This window comes from Syzygium oleosum, unplaced genomic scaffold, assembly GCF_021117445.2.
Source record: "Syzygium oleosum isolate NSW1041296 unplaced genomic scaffold, Sole_v2.1 Sole_v2.12, whole genome shotgun sequence".
Lineage (NCBI taxonomy): Eukaryota > Viridiplantae > Streptophyta > Magnoliopsida > Myrtales > Myrtaceae > Syzygium > Syzygium oleosum.
Genome location: NW_026607496.1, coordinates 10,377,897 through 10,392,936, shown reverse-complemented (window position 1 = coordinate 10,392,936; position 15,040 = coordinate 10,377,897).

Sequence of the window (15,040 nt, the reverse complement as noted above, 5' to 3'; positions counted from 1 at the left end):
GAACCCTGAGACCATCATTTCTAAGGTTAATCAAGTATGGGTAATCCAATTTTGGTGCCAAATTTTCCCAATCAGGTCATATGGATATTGAATTGAACAAAAACCCTAATGATCCGAGTTTGAAATCTGAGAATTTTGGGTTTAATTGTGATAAAAATTAGGGCAAATCACATATTTGGGTAAGAAATGTGATGAAGAATTCAATTTTGGGGTTAAATCTGAAAAATTAGGTCAAAATCGAGCTTACTTTGTGAATTTAGACCAACTTGAGTCTGCCAGGTCGACCTGACCCTACCCGGGTCGGTCTCCTTCTTCGCCCAACTCATCTAAGACACGATAAACCTAGAAAAATATCTACTCCAGCTCTGCCACTTCACTGACTTAATTCGATCAATATAGCTCGTGTTAAACTCTGATTCCAGCTGGAGTCGGAGATTCGTTACAATCGATTCGGAGGTCGGTGATAACCAACTTTAGGCGGGAAATCAAGTTACAAAAAGGAGCAAAAACATTATCAAAAGCAAGGAAGGTATTCGACGATTTTTCAGAGAGAGAGAGAGAGAACCAGAGCAAAAAAAGAGACAAATCGTGCTTGAGGATGAGTTGAGACCTCTAGGACCGAGTGATCGGCGCTTTTCCGATTGGAAAAACGCTGGCAAATCGGTCCCGGCGATAGGTTTCCTCACTGGAGGACCTGTTACAGTGCTAATCGTCGTGGTCTGAAAATCCAATTCGGCCGGCATGTCCACAGCTATCTTGGCGAAGCAAAAGCTACCTTATTGACGTTCGGGTGACAGAGAAGAGCTCTACTACCACCATTTGTCTTGAAAACTTCGTTTGATCCTTCACCGAAACAGGTAAACTTCGATCCCTGTCACGGTTTCAATGAAATTCCAGAAAGCATGTTTGGGTTTAATCTTGTTGTTCGTGTGATTTTTCTTGCAATTTTGAGCTTGTTGATGTATATGATGAGCTTCTAAGCATATTTTTCATTGTTCGATTGCAAAATTTGGATTGAAAATGCACTAAACCAAGTCGGCTGACCATTAACAATCCTCGCCGGAAACCTCAAGCTTCGCCGAAATGCTTCTCGATGGCCAATGGCCGTTCCAAGTTAGTTGATCCTACTCCTTGATTGTTCTGATTGTTGTCTTGATTGTTAGAAACGGTAAGGGCGTACTGTGTGATGATCTGAAAGCTAGAAAAGTTTGTCTGGTTTTAGTTTTAGGTTAGGACCTTTGAGGTCATTTTTCGCCGGCTAGTGGTGGTCGAGCGGCAAATCGGTGAATTGAGGTCGATAGAGGATAACATAAGCTTAGCACATAATAAAAAATCAGTTTAAAAGGTCGCCGGAGCTTGATTCAAAGTCGAGGCCTCGAAAATGATAAACTGAGAAGCATGCCCACCAAATGTTCAGCGAAATGCCGAAGAGAAAAACACTAGAAACGGCGTTGTTTCAGCGCTGTGCTCGCCGGGGCGCTGGCCAGCGCCGGTGTCGGCCGGTTTGATCCGATCAGACCGGCCCAAACCGGTCTAGTCTGACTTAATCCCTCAACGGGAAAATTTTAAAAAAAAATCTAAAAAAAACAGAAAATTTGAGAAATTCAGAAAAACTCTAAAAATATAAAAATTCAGAATTTTTTTAGAAATTTAAAAAAATTAAAAAATTAAAATCAGAAAAAAAATTCTATACAAATTCAAAAAGACCTGAAAAACAAATAAAAAATGTGAAAAATTCAGAAAAATACAAAAAATATAGAAAATTCAAAAATCCATAAAAATTAAAAATATTAAAAATATTTATATAATAAAAATCAACTCTCGGAAAAGATAATTCTCGGAAAATTATTTTCCAAAAAAAAATCAAAAGCCAAAAAATTTAAAAAATTCACAAAATAACTCAAAAACATTGTGGTCAACATTTGCAAGTGAAATCAGATTTTTTAGAGATGCCTAAACGGCATTTTTAGAAAATCCTTAGTTTAGGGGTTTTTACCCCTAAAAAAAACCTAAATCCTAAAAATAGCATACATTGTTGAATGAATAAGCCTTTAGGGCTTTACCAGGGTTTGGATGTTTTGAATTGATTTTCATTTTAGAGACCCAAATTAGGATTTTTTTTTGTTTGATTGCAATTGATAGTATTGCTTATATTGATTGATTGAGTTCTCACGTTTAGAATGGTTCGAATTAGTGAATAGACCTCGGAAACTCGTGTGACATGTTAGACACATCATATCATTTTAGGTACCGAAATGGCGTTAGAGATCTCGATTCAGGATCATTAGGGTAACCAAGCCCCCATATTCAGAATCTCTGATTCGCAGAATCGTGATATTTCTCCCATACCCCGATTAGGTTTCTAGTCAACCTACCAATAATGACTAGTGGCAACTCCAAATCAAAAACCTAGATTGAATAGAATGATAAGAAAATCACAACCCGCTATCACGTGAAGTATGGTCTGGGAGAGACCTCCCGTTTGTCTAATGATGGGATGTCTGTGGGACGTCTGGGCGAAATATCCGTAACGAACCTTAGTAGCCCGTTCGGGGATAGTTTCCCCATTCATGACAAATGGAAGTAACTCCTTAGCGTGCCCGAAAAGGCGCGGCGCGACAGACTTGGCGACTCCGCTGGGGACTTGAGAATTCTAAGTGGACTTAGGCCTAGATAGAACGATATGCATGTGTTTTGTACTCACGCAAGGATCCCAGGTATGTCTCACTAATGATCGTGTTAAATGGTTTTGTAGGTGGGAGGTATAAGGGGTGTAGTCTTTGTTGACCTTTGTTTTGTAGGATAGTGTTGGGATTGAATGTGATTTGATTGAATTTTTGAAGTGCTGTTTGGTTATTAAATTGCTATGCATGCCTTTAAATTGCTTTAGCACTACACCATTCGCACACACCACTCGTGGCCCTACCCCGGCTACATTTAGGATTACCCTTATGAAGTATGTGTTTAGCCGAAACTATGAGCCGATTGCTCATGGGATCGTTTAAATGCAATACCGATCACCGAGATGGAATAATAGTCTATTACTTTAGGTTAATTGCCTATTGGAATGGAATCCCTTATCCATTAAGGTGGTGACCTCGAGCCTTTAGTATCCTACCCTTTTAGATGTCAAAACCTCACTTATTGCATATGCATGTCTTTGTGGTTGGTATACCTAAAACCATACAAAAATGTCCCTATGAGTAAGTATCGTTACATTCCTTTCTCTTTCAATTATGCAAGTTAGTTAACACAATTTGAATAAAATGCCTAAATGATAATCAATGGTTGATCTAAATGCCCTTTTTATACTAAAATGAATGATTATGGAAACATGCTCCATTTGACCATTTTTTTTAGATGGAATGTATAGGTCCATGGTGAATTTTCAATGTAATTTGAATGTCGATGTATTCAAAATGTGACATGTACAATTTAATGAGCCGAATGTTCATCTTGACATATTCGAAATTGTAAACCGTAGGCTAGGCCTTTATGGTCTAAATGGAGCATGATAAAAGGGCATTTGCATCAAACATTGATTTCATCCCCATTTTCAAGTATATGCTCTTTTAAGGCTTAAATGGATTAAAGGTGACATTTGTATCACTTTCTAAGTATGCAAATGTACTTTACCTCCATTTTACCCTAAAAGGACATATGATTGAAATGGAGGTACTAAAATTAATTGATAATCCATGGTGACTGATAAAAACTTTCTTTTGAATGCTTTAGATCAAACATGAGAAAATTAGATATACAAGTCATTCCAGTCCCCCGAAAGGAACTTTTGACATGGTGGGGAAATATAATCAAAGACAACCAGGTTTATGTCAGAAAGAGACTTGGATACCTATTTGAGCTTATCAACCTTACACCTCAAGTGAGCTTAATTCAGGCGTTAGCCCATTTTTGGGAAATTACCACTACGATATTTCAACTTGGAGAACATGAAATGGTACCAACGTTAGAAGAGTATAAAGCTACCATTGGGATTGATTTCAAACCAAGAATCATGGAACCTTCGATTGGATTAAAGCCTGCAAGTGTAATAGCTGAATTTCTCAACTTGAAGACTTCTCAAGTGGAAAAGCTGATTAAGTCAAATACTGGGAGATTTCCCTTATCCTTTCTAATGGCAAAGTACTCCAAATTGCCAAAGGAAATCGGGAATATTTCTGCGAAAGTCTTCATTCTAGCTTTCTTTAGGTTTGTCTTATTCCCTACATCAAGATCCGGGTTGAATCCTCTAGTTGCAGTGATTGCTAGGCAAGCCTGCTTAAGGTGGGACTTCTCCAATATACTTTTAGCGGAAACTATCATCTCTCTGAATAAGTACCAAAGCCAAGATAAAGGTGTACTTCAAGTTTCAGCCGGATTACTTTCTATATGATTCATTTCACATATTCGATCTTGGGAACGACACATTCACATTCAAGAAATTTGTTCAGCCGCCAATCCTATAGAGAGGTACCTTAAAATCCAGGAGAAACTACCAAAATACTCCTTCCATGAATGGGCTAATTTCATCAGGGCCTTGACTCCCGATCAATTCCAATGGACAATCAAGTGGCCAAGGATAGACAAAGCTCGGATTACTTGTCAAGAAGGCAATTTGGTGCCATTATTTGGTTTGAATGATGGAACCGCCTATTGCCCATTAAGAGTTGTGCGACAATTCGGAATGATCCAACACATACCACCTAGTTGGCATCCCAAAGAGTTCACATTCACGACATCACAAGGATCCCTACCAGAAGAAGAAAGTAGAAAGTTGCAAAAAAGAGCTGACAAAATTGTCGATTCTTTGAAGAGATCAACTGAGCAAATTGTGGAATGGCCTGAAAGTTTGAAAGGAGAAATGAAGTTCTACTTGGCATTCAATGAATACATAAAGTGGTTAAAGGCTAAACGCCCAATTGACGTTGAGCCGTATGTGCCATTGAGCGTTACCATGAACCTCGATGAGCCATATGTCCCAGAGTACATTGTGCCGAATACACCTGATGTGGAGCCATATATTCTTGAAGAATTTGTGATCGATGTAGAAGAATGGGAAGCACGGGTTAAAGAATGGAATGAATATGAAGAGGCTGAAGCTACCTTAGCTAAAAAGAAGCCTAGACTTGTTTAAGCTAGTTCCCCCATTTTGATTTGAAGCGTTGTAATACAAACTTTCAAAAATTGAAGCAATTGCTTGGTGAATAAGAGTTTGATGAAATTTTAAACACATTTCGAAAAAGAAAGTCACCATGGATTACAATTCTTTGAATTGTATGATTGCTTGAGAAAAACATTGGTAAAAGTTTTATATAAGGCTAAGGCTTGTATGAAAATTCTTATCCTTGTTAGTCACAAGAAAAACCATACAATTTAAAGGATATAGGATTTCATGTTTGTTTCATCATGCTAATACCTTGTCTTTTTATAAAGTAGGTAATATAGCAACGGAAGAAAGAAGAACCCGAATCCGAACTCGTTCGCAGACTAAAATAGCGAATGAAGAAACTCGTACCCGATTAGCTGAAGTTGAGAACCAAGTGACTCAAATGACCACTATGATGGCGGAAATGAAAGCTTTCATCATTGCTTCACGAGGATCTTATCCTACTATTCCTAATGCTGGAACTTCTACTGCTACGGAAACTCCTATTGAAGAACCAGTTAGAAGTAAAGGAACAGTCCAAGAAAATCCTCTAAAAGTTACCCCTAAAGTAGTAAATTTGGAAGAAGAAGATCTGGCTAAGAGGACATCTAAAGTGAAGGATGAGGAAGAGTCCAAAAGATTGGCCAAAATTGAAGAATATTTGGCAAGCTAGGGATATGAACTATAAAGGTTCGATAAATTTTCACCGTATGCGAAAGTGGTTGTTCTGGAAAATTATAAGGAACCAGAGTTCGTGAGTAAGTATGATGGAACTGGCAGTCCAAAAGTCATTTGAAATACTATCTCCGCAAGATGGCGAGGTACTCAGACAACACGCCACTTCTCATTAGCACATTTCAAGACAGCTTGAGAAGAGCGACCCTAGCATAGTACACCGCACTTGACATAGAAGATTTCACGGAATGAGATCATTTAGCAGGAGAATTCCTCCGCCAATACAAATTTAATGTTGAAGTACTCCCAACTAGAGAGAATCTCATCAGAACGGAGAAAAGAAAGAATGAAGGGTTTCGAGCTTATGCCCAGAGATGGAAAGCTGTCGCGTCACAAGTAAAACCTACCATAAGCGAGGATGAACTTATTGAACTCTTCTTGAAATCATTGCCGATTGAATATTACGACAAGCTACATGTGTCAGGCTGTCAAACATTCACCATGCTAGTAAAAATGGGTGAAAGGATTGAGTAGGGATTGAAAGAGAAGAAAGCTCAATAAACGACAACACGGAGGCCTTATCCTGGGAGGAAAGACAAAGAGCCTATTCGTGAGGTAGCTATGGTGTCTAGCCCAAACATTCATCAGATGCCATTTCTGAAACAATCCAACACCACCTGGAAGAACCCAAGGCAAGTTTGAGCCAAATAAAAGGCTTGTAAGGCAATTCACACCTTTGCCGCGTCCCCTGTCAAAGCTATTACCAATGCTTCTAGAAAAGAATTTGGTGGCAAAAGAGGTACCAAGAGACAATCCTGCAAGGTTTACTTGGTATGATGAATCAAAAATCTGTGCGTACCACATGGGAGAAAGGGGGCATGACTTAGATAATTGTCCCACTCTAAAATACAAAGTTCAGCAGCTCATCGACAAGAAGATACTTAATTTTGAAGAGCCCGAACCAAACGTACATCAGAATCCTCTTCCTAAGCATAATACAGTAAACATGGTTCAGGATGAAGAAGAAATAATTAGGTCTGATGATGAAGATAAATATGAAGCTAAGCTGAAAACTTCTCGATTAGGGGATGCTCGTTTTTGTCATGAAGCACTTTTAAAAGGTGAAATTGTAGACAACTTGAGAGAGGACTTTGGTAAGTATAACTTCCAAGTAAAATATACTCCACCACCATGGGCATTTAAGGATGAAGTAATTATGCCCGATGGTTGGGGTGGTATGAATGATGAGCTGAATCATGAGAATGAAATTCCATTTGAAGACAAAATGGATCATTATAAAAAAGATAAGGAAAGGATCCGTCAGGGAGAGAAACATTTTACCTAAGAATCACTCAAGCATGGTGAAACTGCGGACCTACTTTGTCAAGACAGTGGCAAATATAACTACCGCGTCAAATACACCCCACCTCCATGGACATTTAAAAACGAGGTTATCGTGCCTGACGGATGGGGCGGTATGGACAGGGTTTCAATTGACAAATTAAGTCTCGAGGAAAAAGAAGATCGAGAAGAGAAAAAGAAGAAAGAGACCCGTCGAGGTGATAGGCAGTTCGTGCGCAAAGCATATAAACAAGGCAAAGTTGTGGACTTCTTACGTCAAGATAGTGGCCGGTACAATTACCGTGTCAAATACACACCCCCTTCCTGGGCTTTTAAGGACGAAATAATCACACCTGATGGTTGGGTGAAATGGATGTAGATGAAGCCAACAGAAGTATAGTATCCATGATCACATCATTTCTAATCAAACTTGATGAAGTGGATAAGTACGAGGAAGTAGAAGGTCATGTTGAACCAATTACCATTCAACTTCCAATTGATCAACTAATGATCGAAGAAAAAGAGACACAGCCTGTGATCATTACTTTTCCTCCAAAAGAAAAGTTTGACACTAAGTGCGTGCCCTGGGATTACACACCTAAAGAAGTTGATGCCATAACTCGATCGGGAAGGTGCTACGTCCCAAAGGAGGGTGAACATGAGAAAAATGGTGTAACCGAGGAAGATGTGAAGTAGTCGCTATCAGTCATGAAAACAAGCGAGTATGAAGTAATAGAGCAGCTAAGGAAGATGCCAGCACAGATTTCCTTGTTGGATCTCTTCAAAACCTCGGAGAGTCATAAAATGGTGCTTATGAAACTTTTTAATGAAGTACATGTACCGGAAACAATCAACGAAGTGCAATTGGAGGATTTCGTTGGCACTATTCTTTTGAAAGATCAAATCGCTTTCTCTGATGAAGATTTCCCGATGGATGGACGTTCACACAATAAGGCCCAATACATTGCCGTCAGATGTCAGGGCAAAGAAATATCATATGTATTGATTGATAATGGCTCTGCACTTAATTTGTGTCCTCTAAACACGCTGCATCACTTGGGGATCAATGAAGAATTCATTAAACCTTCTAAGGTAACTGTTCGTTCGTTCGACAGAATGAATAAAGATGTCAATGGCGATATCGAGCTGGAGGTAAACATAGGCCCTATGCCCTTTTTAATTGATTTTCAAGTGGTGGACATTCCTAGAACTTTCAATCTACTGCTGGGAAGGCCTTGGATTCATATGGTCGGTTCTATCTCTTCCGGTCTCCATCAAAAGGTTAGATTTGTTATTAAAGGGAAAATGATTACCGTACATGGAGAGACAGATTTCATCACTTACAAAGAAAGTGCGATACCATATATCGAGCCTGAGGTAAAGGAGGAACCGAGCTATCAATCCTTTGAAATGATTTCGATGATGCAAATTCTCGCCGGAAGTATCATAAAGTCTCCAGAACTCTCAACTTCATCTATTATGTCGGGGAAGGTATTATGCCAATGTAGATTCACTCCTGGTGACGGACTTGAGTCAAAAGCTCAAGGGATCAAGAAATCTATTATCCCACTTACTACAAAAAGGAGACATGGAATAGGTTATGTCACAAAGAGCTCTAATAATCATCAGGGAATTCAAAGCCGAGATCAGAAGAACCATAGAAGTTATGGAAGTTGAGGTGATCACGTTATCAACCCGTCAATATGGAAAAGTAAAGCTAAAAAGCTTTCTTATTACTAGATCCTTATCAAGGAAACTTTTTCTGGACCCTCCAAGCTACTTTAGGAAGAGGATTTAAGCATAGAAGAAGAACCTCTTTTATTGGGCTTATTTGAGAAGAATGTTATCAACGTCATCATAACCGAAGCAGAAAGTACCTACGCACTGGAGTAGGAAGGTTCTCTTGAGCTGTTACTTGCTTGATATCGTTTCTATTGCATTGTTGCTTTTATAGTTTCTAGTTTCATAACAGTTCCGTTGGTAATTCCAAATTTAGTTGCAATTTCGATTCCTGATGCTGTAGCTGTAATCACAATTTTCAATTCAATAAAAGTGTTCAATAGTTTATTAAGGACATATGGGAATAAGACCAAACCTATGATAAAAATAGCCCTCACTTGTGAGGCTTGAGGGTTTGGGTTTTTATATTGGTCCTGATTTTGAAAGTGATTTTAAGAGCAAGAGAGTCCAAGGATATGAGGATTAGCTCTATCATTCCGTTCTTTCAAAATGGATTTCAAAATGAATTTTTTTAAAAAAAAAAAAGAAAGAAAAAGAGAAGCTTTTCATGAAAAGCTCATGCATTGTTATACCTCATATGCAATTACTAACCATGTTTGTTGCATATCAAGCATGAGCATTCGCATACTCATAATAGGTTCTTATGTAGCCCAAATCCTTCGCAAGAAATTACTTGCGATATCGAAGAGGATAATGAGGATGAAGAATGGGTCAAGAAGGAATGGATTCATCATGAAGAATCAAAGCCACTTACATTAAAAAAAACAGTTACCATCAATCTTGGTGATAAAGAGAATCTCAAAGAAGTTAAGATAGGAGAAAGTCTTTCTTCTGCGAAAGCAAAGAGCATTATTGATTTACTTAGAAAATATCAAGATATATTCGCATGGTCCTACGCCGATATGCTAGGCCTCGATTCGAACATAGTTGAATATGCTTTACTAATCGATCCAAGTATCCCTCTGAAGAAACAGAAACTTCGACGAACTAAGCCGGAATTGGCAAAGAAAATAGAAGAGGAAGTGATGAAATTGCTTAAGGTTGGATTCATTGAAGTAGTACAATATCCAGAATGGGTTGCCAACATAGTTACCGTATTAAAGAAAGATGGGCGGGTACGGGTCTACGTCGATCATTGTGACCTAAATAAACTAAGCCCTAAGGATGATTTTCCATTTCCACACATTGATGTACTAGTGGATAGTACTGCTGGATTTAAAACGTTTTCATTCATGGATGGTTTTTTTTGGATATAATCAAATCCTCATGAAGAAAGAGGATAAGGCGAAAACATCCTTCATTACGCTATAGGGCACATTCTGTTACAAAGTGATGTCTTTCGGTTTGAAAAATGCTAGTGCCACGTATCAGAGGGCAATGGTAACTTTGTTCCATGATATGATGTATAAAGAAATTGAAGTATATGTGGATGACATGATTGCAAAATCCAGACAAGGAGAAGATTATGTTGAAGTGCTTCGGAAATTGTTCTAAAAACTCAGAAAATACAAGTTGAGGTTAAATCCCAATAAATGTGTAATTGGGGCAAAATCAGGCAAATTGCTAGGATTTGTGGTCAGCAATAGGGGCATCGAAATAAATCCCTAAAAAATCAAGACAATATATGATCTCAAGATTCCTTCCACGGTAAAAGAGGTGAGAAGTTTATTGGGGCGATTAAATTACATTGCCCGATTTATTCATCAATTTTCTGAAACTACAAAGCCATTCTTCAAATTACTGAAGAAAAATGCTAAAGTGAAATGGGATGAAGAATGTCAACAAGCCTTTGATAAGATCAAAGAATATCTGGTATGTCCGCCAGTCCTTGTACCACTAATCCCTGGGATTTCGTTGATCTTATACCTGACGATTCATCACGAGTCGTTAGGAGCAGTGCTTGTCCAAAGAAGACCGAACATTGGTAAGGAGCAAGCCATTTAGTACCTAAACAAAAAGTTTACAATATCATAGATGAATTACCCAGCAGTTGAAAAGACATGTGTTGCATTAATGTGGGTGTTGCACAGATTAAGGCAATACACTCTTCATCACCAAATCTTGCTGGTAACTGAAAACGACCCAATCAAGTATTTACTTGAGAAATCCCTTTGGTTGGAAAGTTAGCAAAATGACAAGTCTTGTTATCAGAATTTGATATCAGAAGTTCACCACAAAAATCAGTCAAGGGACGAGCAATAACGAACATGCTGGCAGAGAATTCCTAGAGTACAACTAATCCTAAGGATGAACGATTTGATGATCGTATATTAGCATTGGTTGATGATAAATGGACCATGTACTTTGACGGTGCAACCAATTTATCTGGATCAGGAACTGGGGCAGTACTAATTTCCCCATAAGGCCAACATTATCCAGTATCTGCAAAATTGACATTTCCATGCACTAATAACATTGCTGAGTATGAAGCATGTATTCTTGGCTTACAATTAGCCCTCTCAATGAAGGTGAGGAGATTGCAAGTATATGGAGATTCTATGCTCATCATATTGCAAATAACTTGTGAGTGGCAAACTCGAGATACCAAGTTGATACCTTATCACAAATACTTAGAAAGGATGGTGGAGGAATTTGAAGAAGTAACATTTGATTATCTTCCAAGAGCTTAGAATCACTTTGCAAATGCTCTTGCAACGTTATCATCATTACTGCAAGTGAAAGATGGTGTGGATGTAAAGCCTTTGAGAATCAATATCCTTGAACAACCAACTCATTGCATGGTGGTCCAAGCTGAATTTGATAATGAACCATGGTTCCACGACATCAAGAAGTATCTCCAAACTAGAGAATTTCCCGAAGGAAGCCAACCAGGAGATAGAAAGTTTATAAAGAAGATAGCCACTAAATTCTTTCTTAGCGGTCAAACTCTTTACAAGAAATCATTTGATTCGGTCCTATTAAGATATGTTGATGCTAAAGAAGCTGAACAGGTAATGAAAGAAATTCATGAAGGCGAATATGGACCATACATAAATGGCCATCTTCTAGCCCGAAAGATCATGAAGATGGGATACTATTGGATGACAATGGAAACAGATTGCATCCAACATGTGAGATGTTGTCATCAATGTCAAATCTATAGAGATAGAATCAATGCACCGCCAAATGAGCAGCACCAAATGTCAGAGCCATGGCCATTTTCGATATGGGGCATTGATGTGATTGGCCCAATCAACCTTAAGGCCTCAAATGGGCATCGCTTCATTTTGGTTGCAATTGATTATATCACAAAGTGGATTGAAGCCAATTCATACATAAATATTACCGCCAAGAATGTCGCAAAGTTCATTAGGCGAGACATCATTGCCAGATATGGAGTTTCAGAAACAATCATTACTAACAACGACTCAAATCTAAATAACAAGATTGTGGATAATTTGCTTGAACATTTTCGCGTTCGACATCTGAACTCATCCCCATATCGCCCATAAATGAACAGAGCAGTAGAAGCAGCAAACAAGAACATTAAGAAGATATTATATAAAACAGCCGAGAATTATCATGACTGGCATGAAAGGCTGCCATATGCTTTAATGGCATACCGAACTTCAATTCGAACATCAACTGGGGCAACTCCATTTTTCCTGGTTTATGAGATGGAAGCAGTATTACCTATTAAAGTGGAAATTCCTTCATTAAGGATTTTATCTCAATTGAAGCTTGCAGAGGCGGAATGGATTCAACAGAGATGTGAACAACTCAACATGATCGATGAAAAAAGGTTGAAGGCTATATGTCATGGACAGACCTATCAGAGGAGAGTTGCTAATCCTTCAATCGAAAAGTAAAGCCAAGGCATTTTAAGGTGGAAGATTTTGTAATAAAGAAAGTCATTCCCAATAATTTAGATCCCCGCGGGAAATTCACCCCAAATTATGAGGGTCCATATGTTGTCAAGAAAGTTCTTCCTGGAGAAGTATTAATTCTTATAGATATGGTTGAAACAGAATTGGCCATCATGTAAATGCAGATGCTGTCAAGATATTCTTTCCATGAAATGAAATGATTTGGGTCACTCTAGAACATGTGCATATCATGCATTTCATAAACATGTTTGTTATTTTTGCAGAATAAAGCAAAAGGAGCTTAAGATAATCAAAGATCTCCAAAACCCCAATGGAGTTGATAAAAGATGAAGGAAAGTATCGTTCCCAATTTACTTTCCTTGATATCCTCTTTTAATATGTTCTTCCTTTTTTGCTATCCCCAGGGAGCTTAAAGATAGGAGGCAATGAAAAGAAAATCTCTAGTGGAATCAAAGTGGGAACACACAAGAGAATTGGCAGTAATCGTTCTAATTGTTGTCAAGAATTGCTCAAATAAATTTTAACATTTAATTCCTAATTTTGCAAGACCTTCATCAAGTCAAAAAGGAATTTCATCAAAATGATCGAGTATTTGAACAAAAAACAAAACAGTCTGGGTTTTAAAGAGTTTGTCTTTCTGGAAAGATTGAACTTTTCCTTCCCCAAACGGGTTGATGTGAAAGCTAAGCAAAACAAAACAGTTTGTTTCAAAGATCATTTCAAAGAGTTTCAACCAAAAAAAAAAGTTTTGAAACATGCATTCTTTGAGCATGCACTGTGCATGAGAATTCTCTAAAAAGGATTATTTGACAAAAAGCTTTGGAAAATTTCAAACAATACGTTTGGATGAAACTAAATGGAAAGATCTTCAAATGATGAAAGGTAAACCATATCCAAACACGTCCCTTATACACTCGAGTGGAATGAAAAGAATGAGTGCTTAAAGTGAGAAAAACCTCATTTTAAGGAAATAGGGAATGTTCGCAATGATTACATGGATTGAAATGATGAAAAGCAATCATTTCACTATCCCAAGCATATGATTATCCCTTGCAAACCAAATTTGAACCTAAACAGTGGAGAAGTTTTTCAAAACAACCCTATTAAGAACCACCTCTAATTGGGGCAAACTAAGGGGTTTGTGGTTGACGTTTATGGAGAAAAAGATCAAGAAAGATTTTATTGCATATACTTGCATTAATCTTTCTGTGATAACTTCCAACAAAGTCGTATGGAAGCTTGCAACATCCCAAGAGGAAGAAGGGCATTTCATTTCTTACCCCTAAACACATTACCCCTTTGCAAAGCCCGATTGAGCCTCGATATTCATTTCAAAACCCTAAATTGGTAATCATCTCTTCATACTGGAGCATGAGCATATGATCCACTTTGGATAAATAAGAAACAAAAGGTATGACACAGAGTCCTTAGAAAAAGGTCAGAAGCCAAAAGATTTAGAAAATACGAAAGAATTAGGGGCATGAAAAAGCAGTGTGCCCGATAAAAGTAAGGCCGAATGCCTAAGAAAAAGAAAAAAAGAAAAAGGGAGTTCGAAGGAAAGCTCAAAATGATCCAAGATCACAAGCAGAATGATAAAAAGAGAAAAGAAAAAAGATCATAATGAGTGTTTAGAGAACTCTTGTGGTCATGAAAAAGAAAAGATCCCTAGCGGACAAAAGGAAAATGGGTAGTGATGTTAAGAAGATCACCAATTCCACAAAAATCCTGAATGCAAAAATAAATGAGCATTTTGAGCCTACCCGATACCAACATTACAACCTCTCCCCAAAGACTCTTCAGATCGGGATGTTGAGAGTGAAAACATGATTTTATGATAAGAAGTCATCACTCAAAGGAGTATATGCAATAATGTCTTGTTTGTCCTCGAGATTCTTAACTTGTAGACTCGAAGTGAGTCAAAAAAAAATATGATGAATTTTTTTTTCTTGACCTCAAAATGCCTATCCTTTGAATAGTCATTGACCAAGCCTACATTACAATCTTTTGAAAGACCTTATCGAATCAATCCGATTGTATACATTGCGAACATCTCTGAGTACTTGAGGATCGGTTAAGAGAGATGAATTGAGGGTCTCAAGATGATTCCCATTTCAATTAGCGGAAAAGACCATGTTCATAGATTGAGATAAATCCTTTCTAATGAAGGTCTTCCAAATGATTATTTCAAGCATTTCTTGAAAGATTGCAAGCAATTTGCTCAAATGTTTCCTTCAAAAGGAAATTTGATTGTCAAAATGCATTAACACAAAGAGTGCATGATTTCAAAATCACCCAAGTTTTCAAGTAGTTT